This window comes from Equus przewalskii, chromosome 5 (genome assembly GCF_037783145.1).
Source record: "Equus przewalskii isolate Varuska chromosome 5, EquPr2, whole genome shotgun sequence".
NCBI lineage: Eukaryota > Metazoa > Chordata > Mammalia > Perissodactyla > Equidae > Equus > Equus przewalskii.
In genome coordinates, this window is record NC_091835.1 from 42915306 (window position 1) to 42930695 (window position 15390).

Here is a 15390-nt window from a genome sequence, read left to right on the forward strand (position 1 = left end):
TACCCAGCACTGGGGTGACTGATGACAGAGCCTGGGTGACATAAACAGTCATTGTCTACTTGCTTATTTAGGGAGAGAACTGTCTACTTCCCTGAAGGGAGAGAATTAGCCTTTAACAGAGTGAGCCACGTCTGGAGAGGAATCTGAGGATTTAATACTGTCAAGTGCATCAAGCCAGACATCTCCATCCCCTATCTCAGGAGCCTGCTCCTCCCCAGTCAGAGCCCTGACTTGAGCAGAGCAGACTTGCTGTGGCTGAGAATTTAATTCTCTCTAGAGCTCTGCTACTCTTGTCACCCTCAGCTTTTTGGGGACCTACAGCTGCAGAAGATGAGTCTCTTTTATGCTACCAAGGAGGCCCTCTGGCTTTCGTACTTAGCCTTTAATTGATAACTAATCACCCTTTCATTATGTTTCTTCAGAGATTCCATGGCCCTCAGAAATAACCAACCAATTTCATTGTCCTTGTATTTATTATTTCCTCTGTCATTCTGAAATGAGTGTTACTTTGAATCCATCAGTGCATTCCTTCCGCTGATATACGATCCAAGTTCACCATTGGTGAAAGTTTTAAACATTGTCCTGCTACAGCATGCCATGGACTATTTGCTATTTCTACCAACATGGACGGGGCTCCCGTTGATACTTGGCCCATGAGTGATCCATTTCCAAAGTCCCCTCTTAGAGTCTGCTATCTCAGACACTCAGGCACCAGTTGTTGCGGGATGAATTCACCATGAACCAAATTCTGAGGCAGAGATTTGCCTGCGGGAGCTTTATCGGGGATTACTCTTAGAATCAACTCCTGTGGGGAAATAAAGAAACAAGGTTGTGCAATGAGAAAAGCTGAACTGTGATTCAGACGAAACAAATGCCACAGGCCATCCTATCAGGAGCTCTGGAGTCGGGATGAGTTCTCCAGAGTTGCCCAAGTTGAAACAACAAGGCTAGGTCTGTATATCTCCGCATTCACCAGTTTTTGGACATGAATTGCCTCCCGGAAGGAGGCCTGGCCTTGGACTAGGAAGCACTCTTTAGCCAAGGAAAATTCTGAGAGAGACTCAGCTGAAACACATCAGCTGCCAGTACTCCCAGCGGCTGGAGGAATGAGTTCTTCAGGCTTGGGCTGGGAGAGGGTGTCTGGACTACAAACCACACCATCCACTACACAGACCAAGATAGATCTGTGTCTCTTTCACTAAACAAAGATGGATTCAATATTTTTCTATATTCCAGCAATTGCCCATCTTTTATTCCTTAGTTTAAGTCAGATTTACTCAGATCCATTATATGTGCTAGGGACTAGGAATATAATGATGAATAAGATTTCTATATTCAAAAAGCCAATTATTTCCTGCTTGTCCCCATATCTCCTATAAGAGAACATGCCCATTCTCTTTCTCTAAGAGTTTACTCCCATAATCCCTTTCAACTACTCCATGTCTCCTGTCCTCTTAGCCTCAGCTGATTGGTTCAAGGGTGCTAACCAGACCCAAGCTGCACCAATCTGGCTTTCTCTTCTGAGATTTTGGAATTGGCACATATGGACCCAAATATGTCTTTTTAAATTATTTTCCTAGAAACCCCATCTAAAGGCAAGGATGCAATAGAAACAACTGGCTTCTGTGCCCTGAGAAACAGAAAACAAGTGACAAAGCAGCATAGAGAAGTCTTGCAGAGGGGCCAGCCCCATGGCCAAGTGGATAAGTTTGCACCCTCCGCTTCGGTGGCCCAGGGTTTCACCAGTTCAGATTCTGGGTGGGGACATGGCATTGCTCATCAAGCCATGCTGAGATGGCATCTCACATAGCACAGCCAGAGGGACCTACAGCTAGAATATACAACTATGTACTGTGGGGCTTTGGGGAGGAGAAGACGAAGAAGAAGAAAAAGAAGGCTGGCAACAGATGTTAGCTCCGGTGACAATCTTAAAAAAAAAAAAAGACTTGCAGAAAGGGGCAGGGAAGGAGATCACGAATATCCTGTGTCAAAATGATTCTGGCTGCAAGTAATAGAAAATCTCAACTCAACATTTCTTAAGCAGTGAGAAAATGTATTACCTTATGTATTAGTCTGCTGGGGCTAACGAAACAAAACACCACAAACTGGAGGGCTAAAGCAACAGAAATTTATTCCTCACAGCTCTGGAGGCTGGAAGTCCAAGATCAAGGTGTCAACAGGGCTGGTTTCTCCTGAGGCCTCTCTCCTGGGCTTGCAGATGGTCCCCATCTTCTTGCTGTGTCCTCACATGGCCTTTCATCTGTGCTCATGTATCCCTAGTGTCTCTCTTTCTTCTTACAAGGACAGAAGTCATATTGGATTAGGGCCCACCCTTAGGACTTCATTTAACCTTAATTATCTCCAAATACAGTGCCATTCTAAAGTACTAGGGATCAGGACTTCAACCTACAAATTTGGAGTGAACACAGTTCAGTCCATAACACTCTATATAACAGGAAGTCCTCCTAATGTAGGCTCCAGGTGGAGCTCAACGACATAATCAAGGTCTCAGGTGTCTGTTCCTCTTGGCATAGGGTTCATCCTATGGCTGGTTCCCCTTGTAGTTGAAAGATGACTGCCAAGGGCAACTGGGAGTATAGGCTTCCTTTTTAAGTCTGGCAATAGAAAAGGATAACTTCTCACCAAGCATGGAATATAAGTCCCTCCCTTCAATCTGTTTGGGCAAACTTAGGTCACCATGCTTACCCCTGGACCAATTGTAGCCAGAGGAATGTCATCTGTTGATTGGCTTAAACTAATGACGATCTACCTCCAGAAGTGAGGGTGTGGTTGTCTTCTCCTGAAATTAGAAAGGGGAAAGGATGGTTATCTGAGCATAATCAAGAATCTGTTAGGAAGGAAGAGGGGGGAATGGATGCTGAGTAGCTTTGCTGTCAAGGCTGTAGCTATGAGAGAGAATCCCCTGTGGGGACAGGAAAGGCAGGGAGACTCCTGCGTTACACCATTACCTGTCAGCACTGTCTTTCTTTCCCTTCCTCTCTCTCCATCCACACATCTCAGAAAAAAATCAAATTACACTTTCCACACCTGTTTCTTTCCCCTCTCCTTGCCCGCTCTTCTCCCTGCTAACTTTCCAATGGTCTACAGAGCTCTAACAGGGAAATACAAAGTAACCTTCTCTCCCCATCCACAACAGAATTCAGTTTCAGCTTCTGTTGCAGAAAACAAACTTGATGTTCCAGAACACGTGTTCTTCAGGACTTTTAAAAGCTCTTGCCCAAAATTATAATAAATAACAGGGAAAGCCAGGTTTTGTATCACTGATCCTCAGTTCTTCTGATGGTGAGTTAGGTTCCCTCTTTCCACTTAACCACACTCCTTCTTCTCGTTGGTTGTATGTAGACCGGACTCTTGATTTTAGGGAACAGTTAGCATAAACCCAGCTTTTTCTCTCCTTTAAAGAGACAGCTGTTCAACAATTAGCAGTATGGGGGCTGGCCCGGTGGAACAGCGGTTAGGTTCGCACGTTATACTTCGGCGGCCTGGGGTTTGCCGGTTCGGATCCCAGGTGCAGACCTATGCACTGCTTGTCAGGCCCTGCTGTGGTAGGCACCACACATATAAAGTAGAGGAAGATGGGCACAGATGTTAGCTCAGAGCCAGTCTTCCTCAGCAAAAAAGAGGAGGATTGGCAGCAGATGTTAGTTCAGGGCTAATCTTCCTCAAAAAAACAAAACAAAACAAAACAATTAGCAGTATGTTTACACTGAAAATATTAACATATAAAATTAGGTTTCCCATCTGAGGTCACACATCATTAGATTTAGAAGTTTTTTCTCTTTCTTTCTGGGTGAAAACTTCAATAATCCACGACTTCGTGTACATGCGAGGACTTTCCCACATTGTTTCCAGGTATCGGCTAAAGATTAATTTTTCAGATTACTTTTGAATCCAGACAGACTAAAGGATTTTGTCTTTTCTAAGCATCTGTGGCCATAAAATGTGCACTTTATGTGGTTAATAGGGTGTGAATGGAAGGGGAGCTCTACTGCAGGTGTGAATTTGCAAATATATGCGATTGCATTGCTTTGTGCTGGGAGCATGGGTGTGGATTTGTGGGGAACTGACATGGATATGAATCTGGATACGAATGGAAAAATCAGGGTAGGTGGCTTTAAACTGGGTCAGTACACGTCTTCATTCTGAAGAAGAAGCAAGTTGCTTTTCAGTTTCCCAGTGACCTCAGTGGAGCCTGTTGAAAAGAAGTTTGGCTTCTCGTCCAGCAGCCTCTGACTTCTGTCCCAGGAACTCCTTCCTTTCAGCTTCCTTTGCCTGAGAATTCCCTGCCTATTCCTTTTACGTCCACCTCAGTGAGGCTGAAACTCCGCTCTGCTCCTTACACGGCCCCAGAGCAGGCTTCGCTATTCAGAAACTAATGGGAACAACAGGAAAGAGTAGGGAGGTGGCATACATGACCGATACTTTCCTCCTTGCTCCTGACCCACATCTGCCGTGAACTAAGTCCCCGTTACAGTTCCTTATCACAATACCCCCCACAGTCATACAGGATGCCTGGCTCTGAAATGCCCAGGGGAATGCCTGGGTCTGACTCTCCTCTAAATGCAAATGAGCCTCACCACAGCCCTTTCTTTACCCAAAGCTTCACCATAAAACTCCCCTACTCAACTTAAGTAAAAAGAAGGAAGTGAGAATACAGGAGAAAATGGGTGGGGCGGGGGGGAGAAGGGGTTAACTAACTATTTGTTTTTCATTGTTAGTAGCCTCAAAACAAAATAAAAATAGTGAAAAATTAAAATTAAAAATCCCCAAAGTGCCTCAGGATCAGGTAAGTAGGGAAAAGCTTTTAGATTTTTGGTTTTGGTTCTGTACATTTCTGTGCAGTAGTGAGCAAGTAAAAGATGTAAAACCATCAGAAGAGGAAGCAAGTGGGCCAATCCTGAGGCCTCAGGAGAAAGTCTCAGATGGGACGTTATCACCGCTTACACCAGCAGCTGGCCTAAAATGGACATTGGGATTGACTCCCCAGCAGCCATTATCTATCAGATTATAAATTATGGTAATTCCATGTTCTTTGCTACTGCTTGGTTTAGACATGGACTCATGACCAAATTCTGGTCATTGAGACATGAGGGGAAGTTTGCTGTGGGAATTCTGGGAAATTTTTCCTTTGTCTTGCTACCAGCTTGGAAATGAAGTCAATACTCGGAGCAGCAGAGCATAAAAACTGAGCGTCTTGGTCCTTGTTAAAACAGTTAAGCCACTGGAATAGCCCTTCCCGAGATTTATTGCTATGTGAGTTAACGAAATTTCTCATTATTTAGGAATTCCGACAGCATCCTAACAGATATATGCTCCTCTATTATAATCCCCTGGAGCTCTCCCCACACCCACCCCCTGCCCTGCTACAGGCATGAGAGCTCCCACTAGCAAGTTCGAATTGGACGGTGTCTCCTTACTGTGTCCCCAAAGATGAAGCAGGAGATGAAAGGGAGTCCTAGAGCAACATCAGGGGACACAGTGTTGTACATAAAAGCCAAGTTCAGCTGTAGCAGCAATAGTGAAAGACTATTTGTCAAGCACAATATTAACAAAACAAAGGTTTTTTTATTACTATTATATGACATGGTTTTCATGAAAATGAATTCTCAGTTTGAAACAACTGATTTAGAGAATACAACTTATGGTAAATTTGAGATTGCATTTGTGTTCTAGTTTTAATTGAAATCCTTACGTGAAGAATAACCTGGCTTGACCCAGATGTTTGGAGATTATTGTCCTAACATCAGGGGTTTGAGGAAACAGACGACTCCGTGCCACTTCCTAGGAAGGGCTTGGCTTGGCCCAGTGTGTGCGTGGGAGGGGAGGGGCTGGAAAGGAGGAGAAGCACAGGCCAATCTCATGGTGTCCCCTGACCCTCCAGTGTTGTTATTCAAGCAAAATAAGGTTAAAAGGAACTTTGTGGGCTGTCTTGAATATTAAAGAGTTAGAAAAGACCAATTGTACCCTGTTGAGGGTCCATTTCCTAGTACGAATGTGATAAAAGAGGCACATACAGGCTAAGTGCATGTGCATGAATCTCAGACATAGCTTTAGACCCAGGTAGAAGATCCTTTCTTTCTCTGCCTGTCCCATCTCTACCCCAGGACAGCAGTGCCTATGAGTAGGAGGAATAGTTTGTGTGGCTGACTCAACCAGGTATCATCCTACAAAGAGAGGACCAAGTGGGAAATAACCTAATTTTCCCACAGTCCTCATGACAAAGATTTCCCCCCGACTAAAGTACTAGCCAGTGGAGAATATGTCTTAACAATCTTTGTATTCCTACACCCCTTACCCCACCGTGATATTAATAGCTACCTTTAACTAAACACATGCCAGGCACATTTCTTACATTATCTCATTTAATACGCACACCAATACTGTAACATAGATGTTATTACGCTAGTTTTAATTATGCAGAAATAGAGGGGCAATTTGATGGACTAACTTGATCAAGATCCACACAGCAGCTGGGGCATTGTACTGGCGCAGTGGTTAAGTGTGTACGTTCTGCTTCCGCGGCCGAGGTTTGCCGGTTCAGATCCCGGGTGCAGACATGGCACTGCTTGGCAAGCTATGCTGTGGTAGGTGTCCCACATATAAAGTAGAGGAAGATGGGCACGGATGTTAGCTCAGGGCCAGTCTTCCTCAGCAAAAAGAGGAGGATTGGCAGCAGATGTTAGCTCAGGGCTAATCTTCCTCAAAAAACAAAAAAAAGATCCACACAGCAGTCTTAAACCCATGCAAATAATCTCAAAGTCCATTCCTTTTCTAAGCAGCTGTGACAGGGGTCCTCAAGACCACCCTCAGATTCAATGATTCTCTAGAAGGACTCATATAAAGCAGAAAAGATGTTATACTCATGGTTACCGTTTATTATAGTGAAAGGCTACAGATTAAAATGAGCAAAGGTAGAAAGTCCACAGGGTGGAGTCCAGGGGAGACCAGGAATAAGCTTTTAGTTTTCCTTTCCCATTGGAGTCATATGTGTTACTGAGCAATGGGCTCTGCTCATCGGGATCTGAGCCAATAAATCACCACGAGTGAGGGATGAAGAAAGGAAGCTTTAACTGGATTAGCGGGCAAAATCAGAAGATGGGTGACTAAAGTCTCAAAAAACCCATCTTCAACAATTACCGAATCTTGAGGTAGTTATATAGGGAAAATAGGGATTAAGGAGGAGGTTTGGAAAAGTAAGCCTTCAGGCATGACAGAATCCAGGGTCTTTTATTGTTCCATTCTTCCGTCAGCTGTGATGGATAACTTGTAGGTGTATTTCCCGCCTGTGGTCAGCCTGTTCCTGGAAAGAAACTTGTAGAACAAATTTTTAATTGATCAAGCTATAGGGCAGTACATACGTAAGCAGAGGCCATAAATCAGGAGAGCATGTGAATTATTTTAGAGTACGTGCAGAGCAGTGAGTAGTCACACAGAGTCACATAAAAGATGGCCTCACTTACATTCACTTACAATATAATCAGCACTTACAGACATTTGCTTCCCTCAGCAGCAATGTGTGACAAGTGTGGAATAATGCCAACCAGGGAAGCTCACCTCAGCCTTGGCGTCCATGGTTTCTATTAGAGATTGGTCACAGCAGCATAGAGCACCCACGTGACTGCCTTTATTCAGTCTCCAGTCCCTCCAGAAGTCAAACTGATTCAGCGTGGATCAAGGCTCCTGCCATAAATCACACTGTTAGCATAAACTATCTGGTGTAGTTCAAATGCTTGATGAATAGACTTGAGTATCAATTTGGGATCAGTTTACATTCCCAGGGCAACACTCAACAGGCTAGACTTTCATTATTATATTATATTTCAGGGTCATTGCAGTGCTTTGTCATTCACAAGGCAGAAGGCATAAGTGAATTTTAGAGGAATATTAGAGTCTTATCAGTTCCAAGTAATTGAGAATAAAGTGAGACATTAGATCGAAAACAATAAGAATATATATTTTTTTACACTTTTTTTTTTTTTTTGAGGAAGATTGGCTCTGAGCTAACATCTGCGCCCATCTCCCTCTACTTTATATGTGGGACACCTGCCAGAGCATGGCTTGACAGCAGTGCTAGGTCCATGCCAGGCATCCGAAGTGGAGAGCAGCAACTTAACTGCTGCACCACCGGCCGGCCCCAAAAACAATCAGAATGTTTTAATACAAGGATAATACAAAGAGAAAAGGAAATGTACTTAAATATTCATAAAAACAAATGTGCTTTTTAAAAATTGTAAGGTACTCTGGACCTACAAGTGGTATGACTGGGTTTAAATGAGCTTCAGTTTCCTCATTTATTAAAAAATAATAATAATAGAAACAATATACATCCACATTCACACACCTTGCTCGGTTTTTTGCTGATTAAACCGTGTAATATTTACTGGCTACCTACTACGATCTAATCACTGAACTAGGCTATAAGAATTCAGTAACAAGCTTCCTGCTTTCAGGGAACTCAGTCCTGTGGGAAAGACAGAAACCAATTAATTGATCACACTGATGCTGAGTTACAAATCTAGATAAGTGCCCCGAAGTGAGGGAACATAGTCGTGCAGGAGTGTATACCGATGATTTAAACTGAGGGGAGGGGTGGCAGTTCAGAGAAGGCTCTCCTGGGCTGAGATCTAAAGGATGAGAAAGAGCTAACTAACCAAGGGGAAGAGATGGGCAGGAATGGAACATTCCAGGCGGTGGGAACAGCAGAGACACGACAAACACATGAGGAACTAGAAGAAGGTGAAAGGGGCTGTAGTGGAGAGAATGAAGGAAAGCAGCCTTGTAAGAGATGAACCCAGAGAGGTGAACAGGGCCAGAACATTCAGGTTCTTAGAGGCCGATGGAAGAATTTTGGTCTATATCTTAAGAGCAATAAGAAGTCTTAGGATTTTAAGCAGAGAAGAGACCAATCAGATTTTCATTTTTAAAAGATCATTTTGACTATAGTTTGGAATTAATGGTTGGGGAGAGGACGAGATGTTGCTGGGAAGAATGGATGCAAGGAGATGAGATAACATTGTGAAGGTGCCAGCAGAATTAGTAACACACAATATAAAAAAGAAAATTAAACTATCACTAAGTATTCGCCGTGTACTAAGTGTTTTACATATATTTGCTGGGGCATTAACTCTCAGTCTGACTCTAATACTCACATGCTTTCTATTCTATCATGTACCCTCAGTACACATTATATGAATCCAATTTTTAAAAAATAGAAGCGTCAAGTGCTTAGCATCCTGATCAATAAACTTTTGTAATATACAAACTTTTGACATCACATAGGGAGGGGGCAGAAAAAAAAGGAAACATTATCTAAATGGGGTTTCCTAAAGAAAATGATTCTTAACCCACTTCTATTCAAGTGAGGTAATGGATCAGAAATACTTTGTGGCTCAGTAATAATTATTCATAAATTTTTAATGAATTGCATCCACTTTAAAACGACAGAAAAATTAAATAAAAAATCCCAGCACAGTTTCTCGAATGGAAGTGAAAATGGCCCATCAGAGCTGTCCCACACTGGATTAAAAAGGCCAGGCCTTTATACCCCAACCTCGACCAGTCACTGGAGGTCGGCTGTCCGGGGACAGGCGTGACCTTGGCTGAGGCAGCTCTTTACAGCTGAAGCCATCCCTGAAGACAGCGCCAGCCGAAGCCGTCCGCTGACACCACTCCCAGCAGCTGGGACAACCAGTCCTTCACTGAAGCAGGATCTAGTCAACACATCACCACGGCCACTGTGTTCCCACACAATATCAGTGGATCCTTCGAGATCGCCTTCATGCAGTTCCTCTCTATTTGGAGGAGAGGGAAATGCCTTAAATAGTTTAAAAAGATTTCAGCATAAATTTGAAAGAGAAAGGCAAGCATTTATTGACCATCTACTTGCTACACTGTGCTAGAACCAGATACAAAAGTACCGAAAATACAGAACCAGAGTCAAGCCAGATACATAAACATTTACAACAGAAGGCAGTATGACAATGCTTTGTGAGTGGTACAAACTGAGTACTACAAGAATGGAAAGGTGGAATCAGGGGGGAATCATGGAGGAGGAGGCATACTGGGGAAAGATGAAAGGAACAAATTTTTCCAGGCCTTAATGGTACAATACACATATCCTGCCACCCGCTCCCTCCCCTATACCAACCCTCTTTCAGAAGCCCTTTGCAGGAATACTAGAAATAAGGACTCTGCTGAAGTAAGCTTTGCACAGCTGGGATCTCAAAAAAGCTCCTTCCACTCCAAGTACTCCTAGGGTCTATTTTCCTAAGTCTGTAGCAATAATCTTATTCTATAGAGACCATGCTACCAATTACCGTCACTAAAGGCATATTAGAGTGAAAGAAACCTGGGTTATAAAGTTGAGAGAAACCTGGGGTTCATATTCAGAGTTGGTCACTTGCTGAGGCAAATTACACACTCTACGTGCTGTAAAATTGCCATAATTATACCTATGTCACATCTTAAAGGTATTAAGTAAAAATATGCAATGGCTAAATGTAGGAGCTCAAAACATATTTGCTTCCTGTCTTCCTCTTATCCCCGTTACACCCACTACTGAGGAAGATGAGCCTACAGCTAGAGTCCCCGCAGACCAGTCTTTCCCAATCGTTCATTCATGCAGGTTGTTTTCACGTGCCCTGCGCATGCCAGTTACTGGGTGCTGGGGATACAAAGTAGAATATGACATGGTCCTGATCTCAAGCAGCTCACAGTTTGGTGAGCAGGCAGGCAGGGAGAGGCACAAGTGCCACCCAGGATGTCAGTTATTAGAACCCAGCGTGGTTAGTGTTAGAGAGACGTAAGCCAGGGCGCCAGAGAGGAAGAGGCGCTCCAAGGCCCTAGAGAGCATATAACTCATCACACCTTCTGAACATTGAAAAACTGAAACTATCAGCCCAGTGCTCCCTTCCTGTTTCTACACACCTTCTCCCCCAGACATAAGGGCTGCGGAAGGGTTTTCTCACTTCAGATAACTTGTCTAAGTGTCTAAGACCCTCTCATTTTCAGGAGGTCAAAGCCTTTCCCTGAATTTACCTTCTCCGACAATACCTTGCTTTCATCCTCACTATGAGCACCAGTCAACACACCCAGGTGAGAAAAGCCTAGAAAGGCCCTCTTGAAGAAATCACTTGTTGAAAGTCTTTCTCTTCATTATGCTGAGTGTCAGTAAAATCACTAGGACCCCAGGAATGAGCTATGATTTCCAAGCTAGAATTTTAAAGCCTCAGAAGATAGAGAAAACTCAAGGAAAATATTAAGAAGACAAACAAACAAACATTCATAATCTTTTTTCCTCGTTCTCTAATTAATAGTGGCAGTGCTAAGAGGGGCACTAGGAGTCTAGGCGTGCAGTGGTGACCGAGCATTCACACACCCTCTGCCTCACCACAGCACGACAGGGACAAACCGTCTTCACGTGCAGCACCGTGGTTGATGAAGGCATCACTGAATTGCCTAGTTAGTTTAGTGCCCCATATTTCACACATCATTAACATAGTTTAAGAAGCATTTACAAATGGGCTCCATTCATTAATACTCTTTCACTTGGAAGCCAGAGCTTTTAGAATTCTCTTTGAAAATATATGCATAATAATAAAGACTGGATGTATGTTACTTCAAACATTTAATTAAATCATAAAATAACAATAATGAGCTAATTGAAATTGGTACAGTGATTATGACTCAAATATTTACATCTGCTGAGGTTAGCTCTGGTATCAACTATTCTCAGGATTATTTCATATACCTCATCCAGATAAATTTAGTATTGACTTTAACAGTGATTCTTACAAAAATAAATTAGAGTCTTTTCTGACTGTAAGGGAATACATTTTTACTATAAGTAATGGAAAATATTAAAAAGCACAAAAGTAAAAAGATTACCCAGGGGCTGGCTCCGTGGTCGAGTGGTTAAGTTCATGCGCTCTGCTGCAGCGGCCCAGGGTTCGGATCCTGGGCACGGACATGGCACCACTCATCAGGCCACGTTGAGGTGGCGTCCCACATCCCACAACTAGAAGGATGTGCAATTAAGATATACAACTGTGTACAGGCGGGGTTTGGGGAGATAAAGCAGGGGGAAAAAAAAAAGATTGGCAACAGTTGTTAGCCCAGGTGCCAATCTTTGAAAAAGAAAAAGGAAGATTGGCAACAGTTGTTAGCCCAGGTGCCAATCTTTAAGAAAAAAAAAATTACCCATAATCACACAACCAGGTAATAACCAATTCAACATTGTAATACATATTTGTATATATTTTATACACATATAAACATATATATTTTAATTATTATGCTATACATAAATATTTCTAACTAACTGTTTTTTTAATTACATTTTGAAACTCCTGGGGGAATGTCAGAGAGTTGTGCTACTATCAAAAATCTGAGAGGTTCTAGGATAATGACTCCTATTATATTACTATTTAACTTGCCTTTATGACATATTCAGAAGACTGAAGTATCTTAGAGAATGACTATGGATTATCATAAAATTAATTAGGTGGTGACTTCAACCACAGCTACTATTTCAGATTTGGCTTCTTTCATGGAATGAATTAATATAGCCCCTCCCATCTACTATGAAGTTATTGACACATCCTTTGCTTATTTCAGTATGACAAAGTATAAAAGTAAGCACGAGCAGTTTGCTTTCACCTGGTAGGGTCAGCAATATGCTTTCATTGTTTGCCGCAGTTGTCTATGGCAATTTTCTTGCTCTCTGCCATAATTCAATCCAGCTGTCAGCAAGTGGCAACCTATAGGCCAAAACCAGCCCGCCATTTATTTTCGTATGGCCCACAAGCTAAGAATGATTTTTACATTTTTAAAGGGTTGACAAAAATCCAAAAATGAATAATATGTCATGACACATGAAAATTATATGAAATTCAAATTTCAGCGTTTATTAACAAAGTGTTATTGACACACACTCACATTCATGTGGTAGCTATGTATTACCTACAGCTGTTTTCATGCTACAACCACAGAGGTGAACAGTTGCGACAGAGATCGTATGGCTCACAAAGCCTAAAATATCCACTATTTGGCTCTTTACAGAAAATATCAATCTCTGGTCTGGTTCACAGAGACTCCGATTATCTTGAAATACCACAGAACATCTTGCCAGTCTACAACATGGATGACATCATGCTGAGTCAACCTGATACCCGAGAAATAATAAGCATCCTATTTACCAGAGTGACACACGTAGGTGGCATCGGATGGGAGATAAACCCCACTAAAATCACGGTCCTGCCACCTAAGAGAAGTTTCTAGGGATTGAGTGGTCTGGGTCATGTAGGACAGCTCCTCCAAAATAAGGGACAAGTTGCTGAACAAAGCACTTCTCGAGGAGAAAAGGGATATACTTTTTGGGTCTCTCTTGATTTTGAGGGTGATAAATACATATTTGAGTGTGCTGCCAGTTTGAAGGGGCCCGCAAGCAATAAAAAACTCTGCAACAGGTCCTGGATGTAATGAAGGAAGCTGTTCTGCCACTTAGGCCTTATGGCTGAGCAGAGCCAATGATACCCAGCTTTTGCAGCAGCTTGAGTATTATTCAGATCGAACGCTGGAAAGTAGCAATAGGAGAATTACAGTGTAGCCATCTAAAGTAGTGGGGAAGAGCCATGTTTCCTCCTGCAGCTAACATCTCTGAAGAAATGTGTCCTGGAGTTCTAAGGAGCCTTGGTAAAGATTAAATGCCTAATCATCAGCCTCAAATGACCAAAGGAACTGAGCTGCTCGTCACAAATATTGTGTTGAGCAGACACAACGGCCATCACAGTACATATAATATCAGTCTCAAAAATGTACTGAGCATAAGCTATTGGCTTGAACAGGTGGTGGCAGATTTTCAGAACACCTAGTCCTACTTCATTGCCTTTATCTTCACACATCTTCCCTCCGCACAGATCAGTGTCCAAATTCCCTCTTCTTATAAGGACACAGTCATATTGGACTAGGATGCACCCTAATAACTTCATTTTAACTTAATTACCCCTATAAAGACCCTATCACCAAACACAGTCATATTCTGCAGTACTGGGACCAGGACTTTAACACATGAATTTGAGTGAGGGAGGGCACAATTCAGCCCATAACAGCTGGCTATAATTTTGTGTATGGAATCCTATTTATTTGAGCCCATATTAACATATTATATAATGGAGATGTATGAGCATAAACAAGTAAGGGTAAAAATACACCGTGTAAACTTTTGAGTCTTTTTTCACAACCAAGGATGACGTCCCTGACAAATGGTACATGTCTCTGAAGATTGAAAAAAGGGGGTGCATGACTTCAAATACATGGTTTAGTTCACAAATTACAAGCATTGTGTCATTTTACCAGGTATTTTCTAAAAACATGTTTATAATTTGTTTAATAGATAAGCTTTTACCATCATGGTACAATATACACTGATGACCACAGATAAAATTAAGACTCCCTTAGGAATGCCTATTGTGAAATACAATATTCCAAAAATAGACATCTTTTAATCAAGGAATTCCCTGACACTAAGGAAAGCTGTATTTGGTTATAATCTTGTGTCATCTTTCCCTTAGAATTTTGTAGACCTTAATGTCTTCTGGAATTAAATATTAGTATAAACCAATCTTTTATTTTTCCTCCTCATAGGGGACTCTTTTTTAGGGGGAGCTGGTTGCTTAAAGAATTCTTTCTTTTTCTCATGTCTTATTGTTGATCATCCCAAAGCTGTTTTTCTTGTACAGCGTGAACTTTTCATCTGCCGATTCAGCTACACCTTTATAGCAGGAAATCTTTTTTCTTGTATATCTCTGAATCTTTTCTATAAAGATATTTCAATATAAGTATTCCATTTTGGGGGGCTTCTAACCACTGAAGGATAGCAATTATCTTAGTATTGCAACATCTTTTTCCTCCATCATTATCATTTTCTGTCCCACTGCCTTCATCTTTATCTCTTTTCTCAGCCATTATTTAAGCTCTAGCCAGGTCTTAGTTTATTTAACCCTTATAACACACCTCTGGGTTAACTGCTATTATTATTCCCACTGTTTTGGTCAGTGTCCCAACAGGAAATATACTCAAGCTGGGTGATTTAAGGAATATTTAATGAAAGGATCATTTACAAAGGTATGAGCAGAATGTAGGGAACCACAGGGGATGTGAAGTGTCTAGGTTTCATAACAGCCCTGAAGAATACAAGGAGGAAGTGACTACTACTTCCCTAAGGCAGACTGACCTATTTTGGTAAGGCCCTTGCCGGGAGATATGACCTTCAGTTAAGGGACAGAGCCCTGTGACCTCATATGAGGGACCCAGCTCTACTCCCTTCTCCCCATTTGATTTCCTTTGAATGCTTCTTATGGCCCAGATCCA

The 15390-nt window shown here is 42.1% G+C and overlaps 1 long non-coding RNA gene across 5 annotated transcripts in view; it reads right to left on the minus strand.

Moving 5' to 3' along the window:
• Positions 1-2114: 2114 nt before the first annotated feature.
• LOC103559386 (uncharacterized) overlaps positions 2115-15390 on the minus strand; it is a 95967-nt gene continuing 82691 nt past the window's right edge. For 3 of the 5 annotated variants that reach the window (XR_011539993.1, XR_011539996.1, XR_011539994.1), the window contains 4 exons: positions 7576-7701; positions 6470-6600; positions 2707-2800; positions 2115-2294 (listed from right to left, as the gene is read on the minus strand). This is a non-coding gene — a long non-coding RNA (uncharacterized lncRNA). Of the gene's footprint in view, positions 2295-2706; positions 2801-6469; positions 6601-6872; positions 7333-7575; positions 7702-15390 lie in introns of those variants that run through there. The other 2 variants (XR_011539995.1, XR_546967.2) reach the window with 2 other exon arrangements.